Raw genomic sequence first — 18,254 nt, 5'->3', positions numbered from 1 at the left:
TGCACTTTCTAATAAATTTGTGCAATGATATTAATGCATTTGTTGTGAGACATTGAATATCACTGACCTCCAAAATTGGCCTCATGCTGGAAGCATCCAGGGAGCTTTAATAATCCCCATACTAGTCCCCAGAACTAGACATTGAGCTAATTCCACAGAGATTTGGCACGAAAATTTTAAACATACTCCAAGTGGGTCAATGTGCTTTCATAGTAAACTATTGATTCTTTTTTACTTTTTCTTTTTTGTCTTTGTTGGAACTCAAGGTATTACATGAGAACTATAGACTCTTGTCAGACCTTTCATTGAAACACTAGTGTGTTTTGAGATCCTTACATATGATCAGATGCTGAAAATCATGGAACAATCAGGGCCCATAAAAGAAATTATGTGAAAGAGCTAGCAAAGGTAGTAGCAGGTGGCAATGTAACTTTTCTCAATATTCCTACCTGTAGTTCTCCATTCATCCTCTCATTTTACAGTTTATACTTGGTCATTTATACAGCTTTTTAAATTATTACTTATGTCCTACAACCATAAGTACATTGAGGAAGTTGAATGCAATCTATAAATAATAGCTCTCATATTTCCATTGGGTTTCTTTTACCAGTTTTTCCCATCATGGACAGTTAAGGTCAAAATACCCTAAAAAGACCAATATTTTCCAATGGTAGTGCTGTTGCTTCCTGCAGTCATGATTCTATATTATCATATTTTTTATTTCAACTTTTGTCTTTCAGTGACAACATATGCATTTTAAAATAACTATTTTAAACTAGACTTATGACATAACTAGTGTGTTTTCATTTTTCAAGATCCATACTGTGAACAATGGTAGCATGAAGAATTTTTGTTGTTGTTAGATTTTGCAGCCAGAAGATTTCAAAGTATGCTCAGACAATAAAGGAGGTTTTCTGATTGTGATATTATTGATGTTAATATTGATAAGATCTTCTTTATAGTTACTGTGTGGTATAGCTTGGCCTTTAGATAAGGTCACCTAAATCATTCTGAACTAATTCAGCATTATCTTCTTTTTCATTTTTCAAGAACAACAAAGGGCATGTCCTCAAACGAGAGAATTATTTTCTTTTTGATCATACCAGCCACTTTAGAATTTCATTGTGTAGCCTCTCTTCCCTGTTGCTTACCATGATCAGTCTTTCTTTGGGCATTTCGGTCTTGGGATACATAACTATGTACCCACGCACAAATCTGCCTGTGTTTTAGAAATGGTTCACGTAGGTTCTGAGGCATAGTCTTGCCTCGGTGAAAAGATGCCCAGTACCTGGATCTATTTACTCTGACTTTTAGTAGGTAAAATATCTACCGATTTCTTGGGAATGAACTTTAATACTCAAAGTCTGCTTTACCTATATGCTTGAGGGAAGATTTTACAACTTAATCTTTGTAAATGAGACCTTGAACAATTTGAGGGCAGGAATTTAACATCTTCTTCATTCAGATATTCCTTGACTTACAATAGGTTTATGTTCTGATGAACTCATCATTAGCCAAGAGTAACGTAATTCAAAAATGCATTTAAGGTCATTCTTGTTCTTACTCAAAATAAAACCTGATGTTAGACTATTGAAAATGTACTCCTTTCCTAATAATTTTACTGTCTCTATCACTACAAAAATACACGTAAGGCACCTAACCTACTGATTATCATAGCTTAGCTACATGGTGCACCAGAGAGGATCAGTTGTTTACCTTGTGGTCACATGGCTGACTGGGAGCTCCTACTCACTTCCATGGCTCAGCAGCTAAAGAGTATTGTAGCACATCATATTGCCATCCTGAGAAAAGATCAAATTACAAAGTGCAGTTTGTATTGAATGTATTTTGCCTCTGCACCATCATAAAATTGAAAATTCTTAAGTTGAAACACCAAAAGTTGGGGACCATTTTTATATTTAAAATCTGGCACAGTGCAAGGCAGAGCCTAGACACACCTTTACTTTGTGTGATGGAGAATAAATTATTCACCACATTCCAAGAAATGTGAAAAAATTTAATCCAGACATCTAGTAGGTTTTTTCTTCTTGCACCACTAGATCTTCTACAGAATGCCCTAAAAAGCCTAAGAAAAAATATATTTTGTTTCTATTAATGTGAATATTCTTAGAAAGTCCTTAGAGATTCAGATATCATTCACCAATTTGACTAATTATCAGTTTTGTGTATTGAGCCACAAGGTCAGACAATGTTAAATACCCATATTGCCTTCTGATCTTACAGTATGCCAGTTCCAGCACAGTGGACTCTCAACCTGCATCTTTGCTTCTAGGGCTCATCACCTACATGAGGAGGTTCATATTTGACTTAGTCTTCCTGTCAGTGCTGAAGCCTGGCCCTAGGCCATTATTACACACTGTTTAGATTTTTCTTGTGCTGGTTCTAATTTACATACACATCTGTCCTACTGGAGGAGGAAAGGGGTACCTCAAAACTGTCCACTAAGCATTGGAATGACAAAGAAGCTGGTGATCATGACAATTATGACAGAAGCACAAAACCAAAAACCTTTAATTAGGGCTTCCACTTGCCAGTGTTTGAGCTTAGTTTTGTCATGTATGTTCTTTGTTACTTTTTATCTGTACAGCTACACTCCCTCCTCTCTATAAAAATAAAAAGAAAACAGGAAGCATTATCAGTATGTTACATTTGTGGTTAAGAGCAGAGCATTTTAATGTAATATTTTGTACATACAGGCATACCTCTCCTATTGAGCTGCACCCGCTGATCAGATCCTATTTTTTGTCCATACCAGGTTAGATCCTTTGTTGTTGATTGTCTCTTTGCTTGTTTTTTTTGATTTGTATTTTGAGGCAATGTCTTATTTTATAACCTAGTTTGGCTTTTAACTCACAATTCTCTTTCCTCATCCTTCTAAGTGCAAGGATGACATTTATATCACACCTGATATAGGTATTTGTACCTGTCCTGATATAGACCCATTTTTGGGGATAAGGTCTTGTTATATATTTCAGGCTAGTCTGGAACTCAGTATGTGGTCCACACTGTCCCCAAACACACGATCCTCCCATCTCAAGTTTACAAATGCTGCTACTATAAACATATAATCTACATCCAGCCTAGATGTGTTTTCTTAATGCCTGGAGGGAAATAATTGGTTTTCATTTATTTCTGATTCACCAGATCCTATACTTGCTTGGCTCAGTGAATGCTATAACAACAGCATCTGTGAGATACTGACTAGAAACTGAGCCTGCTATTCCCATTACTCTGTAGCTGAGATAGGGTCAAAAGCTTGGAGTACATACTGAGTTTCAGGTCAACCTGTGGTGGTTACATATTGTGACAGCCTCAAAAAGAAAAACAGAAAAGAAAAAAAAAATCAAACAAAATATTTTATCCTTCTTTAGTTCAAAGGAATTGAGCATGCACAATATGTTATGTATGTTCCAGGGACGTTCCATCCTTCTGGCTGTGTACTTAGAGCTACTTGCTACCCATAACACACATGTTCCATGGGACTCATCATTTCCCAATTACTAGAACCTACAACGTTCAAATATAAAGACCCTGGGGACAGTCATAAAATTTAAAAAGTGGAGCAACAAAAAATGAAAGGGAAGCAATTTTTATTATGTTGTCTTACATAAATTTTAGAATTTCACTTACTACCTGAAGGGCTATGGCAGCATGTTGATTTTCTAACTATCTGTGATGTTATGGAATGCAAGATTATTAGTGCTTTCTTGTACTGTCAGCAGTTCAAGAGGCTGAAGCAAGAGGAGCAATTAAGTCTAGGATTCAAGGCCAGGCAAGGCAACATAAGGAAAACTATCTAAAAAAATTAGTGTTTCAAATTCTCATAAAAAACGACAAATGCTAGTTGTGGTGTTAGCACATGCCTGTTACTGCAGCTTTTTGGAGGTTGACATGGCAGGTATCAAAGTTCAAGGTCAGGTGGCATTACATAACAAGACACTATCTAAAAAAACCAGTGAAGTATGTGGTGAGTGTGAAACCTCTACTATGTCCCATATTTGTCTTGTCATGAATATTGCTGATTATTGTGCTATTGATCCTATGACTAGGATATTGCTTTATTCTATATGCAAGATGAGAATTTCTGTGTCGATCTTATGGAAAACCCACTGCTTCACAGACTTCAGAGATATTACTGATTCTATACCTTGACAATAATACCATGTATTGATTATATAAGAATTTTCTGTTGGAAAATAAATGTCTATAATTAATGTTAGAATGTAATGTATCAATTTTTAATCTAAAAACCATGTTTGATGAATATACTTTATACAAGTTCTATTTTGTGGATAGTTGAAAGGCACAAATATTTTCATAAGGGTGTTGTCATAAATTGAAACAGTAAAGTAAAAGTCATCCCTTAAGTAATAGTATGCATCATAGAAAGTGTTTGAAATAGTCATATGTACTTCACAAATAGATGCTATACATAATATTGAGTGAATAAGCCTACTCAGGCATAATATTAGTAGTATGATAGTATATTTGTATTTTAATATAAAATTCCTAAAGGAGATGAGTAAATCATTACTGTATGGAAAGACTGAGAGAAAATTGCCTCCATCAAATTCATCAGAGTGTTTGCCTCTGGGAAACGAAAGTATAGAGAAATGAGAATAATGCAGGGATATCAAAATTCACCTAATATTAAATATGAGTTTAGAATTGGTTGTGGCAGTACACACTTGTAATCCCAGGACTTTAGAGGGTGTGGCACGAGGCTTGCAAGTTTGAGGAGAATCTTGGTTACATCAGAGGACACTGTCTCAAAAAATCTTTCTGGAGCATGGGTTTTTATATACTTTGGGTTTTAATATACCCAATATAATATACATATAATAATATATATAATATAATATATAGTGCATGTTAATGGAAGTAATAACAGATAACATTCATGGGGCATTCAATAAATTCCTGTCTATGTATCTCTATTGTGACTATATGTTAGTATGTCCCAACAAATTTTGTGTGAAGATTCTGATTTTACTGGATTTAGGTCCTGTGTGGTGCATCAGCAAAGTTAAAAAGATTAATTGGTTATTATAGCCATCACCTATTATTGATAAACATGGTCCTAAGAAAGAATACCAAGAAAGAAACCATTTTAATACAAAAGAATGAAATAGATTTTAAAAGAATGATAGCAAGCACCTATAAAATTCTAGTGGCAAACTAATGAAAGGTGAGTCTACATAAATGTTGAGTCTTTTAGAATTGGTTTCATCAAAGTTTGTTGTGCTGTTCCCTCCAGAGTATCACTCGTCTGAGAAACATCCAGTTATCTTCAGTGATTTAGTCATCATGCCATTGCTGGCAGAAATGGGAGAAAGGAATCTACATATTTGTGTTCTGCTTTTAGAAAATAGACAAGGAGATCACTTCTTTTACATCTGTTTCTTTGCAACTGCCCTTAGGTCAGTTAATACTCATGTCAATGCACATATTTTGGGCTGATGTCTTCTGGTACAATTCAGTAGATTCAATCAGTATACCCACTTTACAGATGAGCAAACTACTCATGGGTTTATAGCAGTATTCTATGTCTTTTACCCTTCTGCATTTCCCCCAAATCAAATCAATTTTTAAAATTATTGAGTCATACATTTCAGTTGGTTTCACTGTGAAGTGAAATTATTTTTTGACCTGCCAAAGAAATGAAGATCTCAACTTCCTAACTCTGGTAGCTGAATTTACGGAAATGAAATCCTACAATGAGAAAATACTGACTTGAAAAAATCTTAAGCTTTCATAGAAAGGGCTAATGAAGTTTCCAAAGCTGGTTTGGGACACCCTGGTTCCAAATTTATCAGTATCAAATAGGAGCTCTGCAATTGCTGAAAAATGAACCTTCCACAAATTGTTAGGATGAACAATATATTTCATATATTTTCATCCACCACAAATAACAATAAAATAGCACAATATGAACTCAGCCTAAAAGTTTCCCTTGAGATTGTGTAGAAGAATTGATAGAAAATAAGACTCTAGTGCTGGCGATATAGTTGATTAGTTGAGCATTTGCCTCACATGCACAAGTCCTTTGGATTAGATCTCATATATGACCAAATCAGGAAAAGAAAAAAAATAGAAAAACACAAAATCAGTAGAGTGAATCATTTCAAGCTAACTGTTGCTTAATCATTGGTTATTTGTGCATTAGAAATATCTTCAAGATCAATAATACTATATGATTTTAGTTTTGCATTAAAATGTACATAGTTATCTGAATTTGAAACTCATGAAAACCAAATAACTGTTTCAGTTACATTCAAAAGACATTTACCAGATTCCCCACACTTCTCAGTAGACATTAATCTCCATAGAAGATTGGCTGCTATACAAAATATGATGAAAAATCATAAAACATTTGGAATGTAAGATTTATGTAGATTCGACTTGAATTTAGACTCTAACTAATACAAACTTAGCTTTTTTAGAGTGTGTACTCACAATAAAAATCAAGAAAATTTCCTTAATCTTCTTCTTACATTAGAATGATTCTCTTTAGGAAGGAAGAAAAATATTTCTTATTCTATATGCTTCCTTCAAAAGTTGAGGGCTGACATTCAGTGTGTTCATGAATTTCCCATCTCAACATGTACTTATTCCTGTAATATTCCTTGGACTACAGCTTATTGTTTCTGAGCATATTTTAAAGGTGCATGGTTCTTATATAAGTCTGTTTTGTATAATTATAATGAAATACCAGTCACAGACAGTCTTTATTTTAAAAAAGAGTTACTTGGCTCAACAATTTTGAAATCTACAAATTCAAGCAGAATAGCATAAGATTTATCAAGGTCCAATGCTAGATGGCAGGTGAAAAGAGTAAAATTTTGGAAGAGAAAGCCATAGAGGTTGTGGTCCCACAATTCTATCCAAGTCTTAAGTTCAATGACCCATTGACTTGCCAGTCAATACTTTCTTTTGCTTGCCTTCCTTATTTTCTTCCTTCTTTCCTTTTTGTTTCCTCTCTCTCACCTCTGACATAACCTTTATATCTTGCTTGAACTACTCAGGGCAGAATCCAGGGACACCAGCATATTGCACAGGTAATCTTACACTGAGCTACACCTCATCCCCACATTCCATTTTTGTAAGAATCTATACCATTGAACTGACAACGAATCTCCCAACATGTGAATTTTTGGAGGACACATTTCAAAGTTATCAAAAATTGCAGTGCTAAAGTGTCAAATATTATTTGAGGTCCTTGAATCCAAAACAGAGACACTTAGGTGGATGCCTCTATGCTCTTCATTTATTCCAACAAACTCCTCTTTTTTTAAAGGTATCCTGGCTACATGAAGCCACAGAATTTAACAGGTATGTTGGAATACCAACTCCTGGGACTCTCAGATGATCCAGAACTACAGCCCCTCTTCTTTGGGCTATTCTTGACAATGTATGTGATCACAGTGTTTGGAAATCTGCTCATTATTCTGGCTGTCAGCTAGGATTCACACCTTCACACCTGCATGGACTTCTTTCCCTCCAACCTTTCATTGGCTGACATTGGCTTCAGTAGCACTACAATCCCCAAAATGCTAGTAAAATCCAGATGCACAGCAAATTCATTACTTATGTAGGTTGCTTAACCCAGGTGTCTTTTTTTATCCTTTTTGGATGTTTGGACAGTCTGCTGTTGGCTTTAATGTTCTATGACCAGTTGGTCGCCATCTGTCACCCTTTATACTACACAGTCATCATGAACCCATGCCTGTGTGGCTTGTTGATCCTGGTGTCACTTCCCATTAGTCTTTTGGAATCCCAGATGCACTGCATGATGGTATCACAATTTAATTTCTGCATGGACATAGAAATTCCTAGCTTCTTCTGTGATCCTCCTCAACTTCTTAAGATTTCCTGTGATAATAACTTTACAAACAAGATATTAATTTATCTTATCGCTGCCATCTTTGGTGGCATTCCAATGTCAGGGATTCTTTATTCTTATGTAAGAATTATTTCCTCTATTGTGAAAGTCCCATCAATTGGTGGGAAATACAAAGCCTTCTCCACCTGTGGCTCTCACCTGTCAGTTGTGTGTGTATGTTATGGCACAGCCTTTGGAGCATACTTCAGGTAGATTGTCTCACATGCCCCTGGGAATGTTATGGTGGCCTCAGTGATGTACACCATGGTCACACCCATGCCTAACCCCTTTGTCTACAGTTTGAGGAACAGGGACATCAAGAGGGCCCTTTGGAGGGTTTTCAGCAAAAAATACTGATGTCATTACCTTTACTATTTTTTTAGTGTTTGCAATAAAAACTGCATATCCAAACATCTAGAATTTGAAATTATGCCCATGTTCCCATACAATTAATTAGCTATCATAGATTTTATTCCTTTTCATATTTTATATGTATTATTCCATGTAGATTTGATATTTTTGGACCATTTACTTATTATTAGCATATATTAATTGTAAACATGTGTCATTGTGATATTTCCAAGCAATAATATAATGTATTTTAATAAAATTTACCTCCTCTGTTATGCTTTCTTACCCCTCCCACTGATTTTAATGTTGCATATATGTATATTGCCCCATTTATATCTGGTATGGTAATTAATTGTCTCTCATATATTTTATTCTTTTTTATGTTGTATATATGAATATTGCTTCATTTAGATCTGGTATTGTTTAGATCATCTATTATTTGCATATCAGATGTGTCATTGTGATATATCCATGGAAGAATATAATGTATTTTGATCAAATTCACCTCCACTCTTAGTATTTCTTGTCTGTTTCCTTCATTTTAAAACAATTTTCAACATATTTTCTTACACAGTTTGAACAGTGAATATCTCCAATGCCCCAAGCACTTGGTGTGCCCTGTGGCACTATTAGTTGGAAACTTTATAAAATGGGGCATTTTTTGAAGAAATTAAGTTATTGGTGGAATGCCCTCTAAGGTGATAACCAGAGTTAGACATCTTCCTTTTTCTATCTACTCCAGCTACAGGCCTCCTCTGCCACATTCTCCAGGTCACTGATGTACACTACCACTATAGACTACAAATAACTTGGCAAAGTATCTGTGGAATTAATCCTCTAACACCATTAATTGAAATAAACTTTTTCTACCTTAAATTTGGTTATCGCAGGCATTTTTCCACATTTCTGGAAAGATAACCAGGCACAGCTTTAACAGAATATGGGGAAGTTCTGGGATCCCATATCTATCAAAACAACTACATGACTGAATCCTATGATGCCTACCACCTCTTCTGTGTCTGTCATTGATGACCCTGGCATCCTTGAGTCATGCACACATCCTTTTAAAATTCCAACTCTAGAACCAGAGATTAATTGCTAATTCTCCAGGGACTTGGTAAGATCATGAAAGACTTTAACATATACCAGGTGGGTTGATGTGCAGTCATAGTGAACTATTGATATTTTTTTCCTTTTTGCCTTACTTGGGTTGAATTTAGAGCTGTGTATGACAGCTATTGATTCTGATCAGAACTTTCATTCGAAAACTGGTATGTCTTGAGGTCTGTTTGTATATGATCAGTTGCTGAAGACTTAGAGTGATGAGAGCTCATAAGAGAGATTATGTGAAAGAGGCAGCAATAGTTACCAACACTTTGCGATGTGACTTTCCCCAATATTCCTAGCTTAGTTCTTTACTCACCTTCTCCTTTCACAGCTAATACCTGGTCATTTATGCTGCTTATTTAATTATTGCTCAAGACCAAAATAACCATATGTCCAATGATAGGTGACTTTGCAGAAGTTAGAGTGAATCTATAAACCACAGCTCTGATATTTCAATTGGGCTTATTTTCTCAGTTCTTCTAATCATGGCAATGAAGGTCACCATACTGTAATACAGCCAGTATTTTTTTTCTTTTTTCATTAATGGGTAATGGGATTATTTTTTAAGTATTTTGCAAATTTTCTATTAAATATATGCAGAGCAGTTAATAAGATTTTGTTCAAGAGCAGTTCAAGCCCAGGTCCCTGTCATTACTAAGGGGTAACTCTGGATAAATTCTTCATACATAAAATAGTTCAAATTATACAGGAAGTTGTATTTGGTAACATAAAATTCCTGATTGTCTTTATTATATTCACAGAAGGTTATTTTAAAGAAAATCTTCAACTGGTGAATGGAATGGTATATTAAATTGTATTTCCAAAAAGCTGCTTTACACTTTTTAAGGGCTGGAGGTGTGGTTGAAGTGGTAGAGCTCAGAAGGTGCCAAGACCTGAGTTCAAACCCCAGTACCGCCAAAAAAATAAAGTAAAAATACACATTCAAGGAGGTAGTGGTAGTGCACGCCTGTAGGCTACGTTCCAAGGCCATCACCAAAAAAAAAAAAAAAAAAAAAAAGATCAATTTCATGTTAACAGTTCTGATAAATACCTTCACCACACTTAAATGTCCAGTCTCAAATCTCGGAAGAAAATGCTGTTTGGGGGAGTATGTCCAACCGGAAAAGTCTTATTTCCATTTAAACGCCAGCATTATTTTTGACAGAGGGTAAGTATGCTCACTGTTACACCACAAAACCCACATTAGTATGTCACACCCCAAGTCACAGTTTGCAGTTCCATGGCAACGTTCGTTCAAAATGCGGCTTCTACCACCTGTGACCTAGTAACTTTGGTATTTCCGACCACTTTCAAGAACCCTGCCAAGTTCTACACCTTGTTTGGCCGGAGTTACTAAAGGACAAAACAAAATCCTCTCTTCAATCTTCCTCAATTTTTAAGAAATTGGTACTGATATCTTCTGAGATACAGTTTTTTGATTCTTTTTTTAAAATAAAAGTTCTAACAGCTATTAGATGAACAACTATTCTTATGCCTAAATTAACAGTAGAAAAAAGACTTTTCTGTAAATGACCCCATTAATAAATACTATGTACTTAAAAAAAAAAAAAAGAAAACAGAGACACGAGAGGTGAACGACAATACTTTTAAGGACTAGAGCGTGTAGCTCCCCGAGCGGCACGTTGTCCTCAGGACCACTTCTGGGTGACGTTGAGGTGGCCGAGCTGGTCGGCCGCGTATCTGTGGAGGGGAAACTTGGACGTGATGGCCACCTTGATGGCCCCGGAGTGGCGGCACTCCTGCTCGGCCGTCATGCAGGACATGCTCAGCTAGTAGTGGTTCTCTGCCTCCACCTGCAGGAGACGCACCATGTTCTGCTTCGCCAGCAGAGACACTGTCCACGGCTGCCGGTGCTTCCCTATCCACTGCCGGCCGGGAATCCGATTGCGGCGTAGGAGGGCAGTGAGGACCACGGCGCCAGCAGTGGTCTTCAGAGCTCTGCGTGCCTCAAGTCACTCCCCGACACGAAGGAGGAAGTGCGGTGGCCTCGGCCAGTAATTTTTCTCATGTTACTTCATGAATGGTGTTGTTGCTACTTCCTGCAGTTGTGGTTCTACATTACCACATTTTTTTACAACTTTTGTGTTTCAATAGCAACTTATCCAATTACTAGATTTATAGCATGACTAGTGTGTTTTCTTTTTTTGTGACCCATACTATGATAAATGGTAACACGAAGAATATTTTCTTGTTGTTAGATTGCTTACACAATAAAGGAGGTTGTACTGGTACTTCTTGGTTGAGGGACCACTGAAGTTTTTACTGGTGGGATAATCCTTCCTGCTACTGTGTGGTAAGTGGGCCTTTAGAAAAAATCACCTAAATCATTCTGAACTAATTTAGCCTTGACTTATTTTTCATTTTCCAAGAGCAGCAAAGGGCCATGTCCTCCAATAAGGGAAGTTTTTTTTTTCTTTTTGATCATACCGGCCGCCTTAGGATTTTATTGTGTAACCACACTTCCCTGTTGTTTGCCATGATGAATCTTTCTTTGGCCATTTCATTCTTGTGATACACACCTATGTACCCAAACACATATCTGCCAATCTTTTAGAAATGGTGCACATAGGTTCTGAGGTAGCAGCCATGGCTCTCTAAAAAGATGTCCAACAAATAGATTAATTTACTCTTTCTTTTTCTAAGGCAAGATATCTACCAGTTTTTGGAGAATGAACTTTAATATTCAAAGTCTGCTTTATCCTATACACATGAGGAAATCAATACAACTTAATCTTTGTAAATGAGACTTTGAATGATTTAAGGTCAGGGATTTAACATCTTCTTTATTTGGATATTTCTTGACTTACCATAAGTTTATGTTCTGATGAATTCATCATAAACTGAGAATAATGTAATTCAAAAATGCACATAAGATCATTCATGTTCTTACTCTAGAGACAACCTGCCTTTAGACTACTGAAAGTGTTTACCTTCCCTCAGAAATTATACTATATTTACCTCTCTAAAAAATACATGCAATGTACCTAACCTACTGATTATCATCACTTAACTACATGGTACACCAAAGAGTATCAATTGTCTACCCTGTGATCACATGACTGACAGGTTGCTCTTGCTCACTGCCACTGCTCAGCAGCTAAAGAGAGTGTTGTATCATAATGCCATCCTGAGAAAGCATCAAATTTCAAAGAGTGGTTTGTACTGATTGCATTTTGCCCTTGCACCATCATAAAGCTGAAATCTTAATTTAAAACATCAAAAGTTGGGGATCATTTGTATACTTAAAGTCTCATACAGTGTAAGACAGAGCCTAGATATAATGAGTGGGCTTGTGAATTCTACAAATATAAAGTAGATAAAAGCATAAAAATTTCACAACTGGAAGCCTAAAAAAATAATATGAGCAGATGCTGTTCTTTCTGACTCCTTCAAAGATACAAACCATATTGCAGGGTGCTTGACACATGATGGTAATTCTAATTACTTGGGAGGTGATTGGGAGAATTACAGTTTGAAGACAGCCCTGGCAAATTTATGCATACCCCATATTTATCAGTATCTGCTCACCATGGTGCATAACTGTCATCCTACCTCCTTCAGGAAATGTAAAACAGAAGGATCACGGTCCAAGTTGTCCTGGGAAAAGCAAGACCCCATCTTCAAAATAAACAGAGAAAATGGGCTGGAGGAATGACTCATGGTAGGGAGTTTGCCTTGCAAGTGTGAAGCCTACTTCAAATCTTAGTAATGAAAAAAAAAAGGAAACAATATTTACACATGAACAGAAATTGGAGAAAGTACGAAACAAATTTCTCAGTAACATATCTATCTCTGGTGTTCCATGCCATGTTCTCTAGACTCAGTTTGGCAGTAACATACTGTATGATCTACTCTTCTTAATTCAAATGACACAATATTACATTTTCTTTAAGACCCAAGCATTTAAAATGTCACGAGTCTTACCATTTCTTTCCTAATTGTTATGTACATTCCTGTCATTTGGTTGTTTGAGATGCAGAAAATTCTTTGTTATATTGCACACATATATTATCACCATTCTTTTATCAATGTTGAAGTCAATCAGTATCTAAGTTTCCTTCATGTCAGTGAATGAGAGCTCAATCTGTGAACTCCTAAGAGACTCCAAGAGAGAAAGTCTGAAAAACAAGGTGTAAAGATGAAATGCAATCGAAACTTTATAACCCCATTTTATTTAACTTTATTAGTCTAAAGCATGTGTCATGAATTCAAACATAAAGATTTTAAAGAAAATACAATTGAAGACAATTGAAGCTTTCTGTCTGAGCAGAATTCAGAAGCCTCCAAGGACATTTTGTTGAATCCCAGCATAGAATGGCTTCATATGACTCTCACACTGATGGGAGAAAAATTCTGGTGGAAGAGAAACATAGTGGGATTGCTGTTGCAAAGACCACCAGCAGCATGTGTGGTTTGAGAAGTTTTCAAAACACATAAAATTCCTTCAGGTGCCATTTTCTCTCTAGAGAGGATTGGTTGTGAAGGATAAGAGACTGCTGAAAAGCAGGAAATATCTTATATTTTTGTCTTAGAGCCAAATGCCATTATGGAGTTTGAGAAATGTCAGGGTGTGTGATGAGCAGCTTCAAGCATCTTCCAATGATTCTTGTTCCTGGGTCTGTGTTCTGGTGTATTCCAATGTCCATGAGTGGGGTCTAGACATAGTGACTTCCTTCCAAGGAGAAGAACTCAATCAGGTATTAGAATGTGTCTCTAACACTGATAGGATAAAATATTCACTAACCTTCTTACCTATCCACTCTGGTCCAAGGGCCAGATAACTGTAATTGTAAATGGCTGTTTGATTGTCAGTTGTCTGATGGAGAGGTTATTTCACAAGAAACCAAGGGAATCTTATGCCCTAAGTAACTGAATCCTATAAACAAACACATGAGATAAATTGGAATTTGAACCATGCTAGTCAAACTGGGAGATGAAAACTACAACCCCTACATTTTGTCTAATGAGAAGGTTTCTTTCCTTGATTTCTTGCTGTTCTGGGGATCAAACTAAGGGCCTTGAACATGCTGGGAACCCACTGTAGAACTGATCTACATTCACAGACCATGTGAACTACATTAAGGAGGCAGATAGCTGTGAGAATATCAGAATTATTTAAGGAATGTCACTCAAAATAATGAAAGTCACGTATCTCCAGCACATGAAATCCAAACCCCAACAGTGAGCTAAAAGAAGGAAAAATTGGAAGCTCTTTTTGATACATCTAAACTGAGAAAAGAAAATTATACCCTATACTTCATATAAAAGAACCAATTCTGTACAAATTTTGAAACATTCAGTGGACTTACAGATATTCAAGACATTATTTTCTTTAACTAAAAATATGAGGGTCTGATTTCATATGATCCCTGAAATTAGGAAGTCAGAGGGTACAGTTTTTCCTCATTCCAGACCCTTCAGTCAATTTGTTTCTGGTCTCTATTCTGACCAGAACATCCTTAGAGATTCAGATAACTTGCACCAATTTAACTAATTATCAGCTTTGTGCATTGAGCCATAAGTTCAGACAATGATAAATATTTCTATTGCCTTCCAATCTTACATTTCACCAGTTCCAGCACAGTGGACTCTCAAACTGTATCTCTGCTTCAAAGGTTCATCAGCTACATGAGGAGGTTCATGTTTGACTCAGCTTTCCTGCCAGTCCTGAAGCCTGACCCTAAGCCTTCATCACACACAAAGTGGCACTGTCCTGTTCAGTCTTGACCCAGCAAAGTACAGTGCAGCCCAGTAAGTGCTAAGAGAGGCCATGGTTGCAGGAGAGACTGGGGGATAATTGGTTCATCATCAGGAGCAGCAGTGTAGTGGGAAACTCAAATGGGAGGGAAACAGTTTTTAAGGATTAGGCTCAGAGACCAATAAAGTTTATGTTATTAGCTATGGTGAAGGTGTGAGAACAGTCACATGCTGATTAGATTTCATCCTGTGCTGGTTCTAGTTTACGTACACATCTGTCCTGTTAGAGCAGGAAAACAGTGCCTTTAATTGTCCAGTAAGCATTGAAATGACAAGGAAGGTGATGATCATGACAATGAGGACAGAACCACAATATCAAAATCCTTTAACTAAGGCTTCCAAATGCCAGTGTATGAATTTAGACTTGTCATGTACTTTTTACTTTTTACCTGTACAGCTATGCTCCCTCCTCTTCATAAAAAGAAAAAGAAAACAGCAAGCATTGTCATCATGTTACATTTGAGGTTAAGAGCACAGCATTTTACTGTAAGTTTTCTTATGTCCAGGCATATATAGGATGAATTCAGTTTTCAGTCTAGACAGTGAGATCCCTTTCACAGTGCATCTAACTGTGTTCTCTCCCACCAACTCAATATCAATTTTCTATTCCCTTTTACGCCAGGAAGTGCTTCCTGATCACTCTGCTCTTCCCTTTGTGTTTCCATTAAATCACAGCAGAGAGCAATGGGTGTTTCCTTTTGCATCAGCTACAGGAAAATGGTTGAAATCAGAGGGTAGAGTCACAGATGGTGTTGGCATGGGATAATTCAAGTCACATCTGCCTGTTGCCCTTGTTTCTTGATTTTGCCTCTGCTGCCTACTGCCTTGACCATTCTTGTAAATTATCCCTTCACTGTGTCTAATGGATTTATACAGTCAAGCTTTTAGGTTCCATTCTTAGGAAGGGAAGAGAAAACAGCCAAAGATAAACCTTAGGAAATTTAAAATAGACCTCTAGTCCTGTGCTTAAACCTTCTGAAGTAGGGAAACACCGAACAAGTTATCTGATAGGACCTCAAAGATCAATAGTTAAATTTTGAATCTTATGTGTTCTTTATTACCTGTGTGGCACTGAGCTTCATTTTGTCATCTGAATTGTTTCTGGTTGATACAAGTGTATTGAAGATTAATTGAAGATCATGGTACAGAATATGACTAAATAGGTAATAGATTTGTGTAAGAGGAGAAAGTAATTTTTAGGCATTACTTGCATTAGTATAGTAACAAGGTTATTTTCCATATCTTTCTACTAAACTATCCTGTTGTGTGTATCTAAGTTTAACCAAATTGCTGAAAAAACACTTAATTTTACTATGATTATCATGTTTGTTACCATTATTTGAAGTATTATGGATCAATCCTACATCTGCATGCCTGCTGGGCAATACTTCTCCCATTGAGCTACACCTCCTGCTCAGACTATATTTTGTTGTCCTTACCAAAGTAGATTCTGTGTTGTTGACCGTTTCTTTGCTTGTTTTTTATTTTTGAGGCAGTCTTATTTTGTAGGGAAGACTGGCCTTGAACTCAAAGTCCTCTTTCCACAGCCTCCTAAGTTCTGGGATTATTGTCATAACACACAACACCTGTCCATATGTAGACCTTTGTTTTTTTGACAAGAAGGCTTGCTACATAGCCCAGGCTAGCCTGGAACTTAGTATGTGACCCAGACTATCCTGAAACACATGATCTTCCCGCCTCAAAATTCCAAGTGCTGTGAGTGTAGGCTTGTATTTTCACATCCAGTCTGGATGTATTTTCTTCATGCATGGAGGGAAATAATTAGTTTTCATTTATTTCTGATTCACCAGATTCTATACCTTGTGTGACTCAGTGAATGCTGTAACAACAGCATCTGTGGGATATTGAACAGAAGCTGAGCCTGCTATCCCCATTACTCTGTAGCTGAGTCAGGATCACAACTTGGAGTCCAGCTTGGACTACATAATGAGTTTCAGGTCAACTTGTGATGATTACACATTGTGAAAAGCAAAGAAAAATCATGAAACAAAATATTGATTAGATCCTACTTTAGTTCGAGGAACTACAGTGCACACCATATGATATATATGTGTATATATATATATATATATATATATATATATATATATATATATATAAAATGGGGCTTTCCCACCTGTGCTGTCATTCCTTCTGGTTCTGAACCTAGAACTACTTGCTATGTACATTACAGATGTTCCATGGGACCCATCATTACCCATTTATTAGAACCTACACGTTCACGTATAAATACTGGGTTGACAGTCATAAAATTTAAAAATAGACAAAAAGGGAAAAGGAAATAATTCTTATTACATGGTCTTACATACAGTGTGGGATTTTTACTCATTACATGAAGGGTCCTGCAACATGCTGATTTTCTTTCTCTCTATGATACTGTAGAATGATTGATTATCAGGGCATTCTTGTAATTGTATTTCATCAATAAATCTGCATATTCAATAGTGATTAAGGCTGATGAGGTGACACATGCCTCTAGTGTCAGCAATTTGGGAGGCTGAAGCAGGTGGACCAATTGAACCCAGGAATCAAGGTCAGAAGTGGCAACATAAGGACAACTATCACAAAAATGTAGTGAATCAAATTCTCATAAAAATAAAAATGCTAGTTGTGGTGGGTGCATGCCTGTATCCCTACCTCTTTGGAGGCTGAAGTGTCAGATTTTCAAGTTCAAGTCCATATGGTGACACATAGCAAGACACTGTCTAAAAATATATTTGAAAACCTTTGTCAGTGTGAAACCTCTACTATGTCCCATACTTTTAATTCCCATGAATATTGTTGATTTTTGTATGATTATTAGTATGTAATGTATCAAGATTAAAATCTGAAGACAGTGCCTCATGCATATACCTTGTAGAGATGCTTACTTTTGAATAGTTGATTGCCATGAATTTTTTCACAGGGAAGTTGCCATAAATTGAAAAAGTAAAATAAAAGTCATTCCTTAGGTAATTGTATGCATCATTTGAAGTGTTCAAAAGAGTCATAGGTACTTCACAGAAAGATGTAAAACATACTTGTGAATAAGACTTCTCACATATTTGTAGTATGATTTTGTTTTTGTATTTTTAATTTAAAATATAAGTAAATT

The 18,254-nt window shown here is 36.4% G+C and overlaps 2 pseudogenes; one reads left to right on the top strand and one right to left on the bottom strand.

The window, feature by feature from the left end:
* Positions 1-7,331: 7,331 nt before the first annotated feature.
* On the top strand, positions 7,332-9,604 carry LOC109701485 (olfactory receptor 7E178-like; annotated as a pseudogene).
* Positions 9,605-11,010: 1,406 nt separating this feature from the next.
* Positions 11,011-12,890, bottom strand: LOC109701491 (large ribosomal subunit protein mL63-like; annotated as a pseudogene).
* Positions 12,891-18,254: the final 5,364 nt, after the last annotated feature.

The sequence above is a fragment of the Castor canadensis genome, chromosome 14 (assembly GCF_047511655.1).
Source record: "Castor canadensis chromosome 14, mCasCan1.hap1v2, whole genome shotgun sequence".
NCBI classification, from domain to species: domain Eukaryota; kingdom Metazoa; phylum Chordata; class Mammalia; order Rodentia; family Castoridae; genus Castor; species Castor canadensis.
Note: the sequence above shows the minus strand (reverse complement) of the source record. Positions and strands in the feature narration are given on the sequence as shown.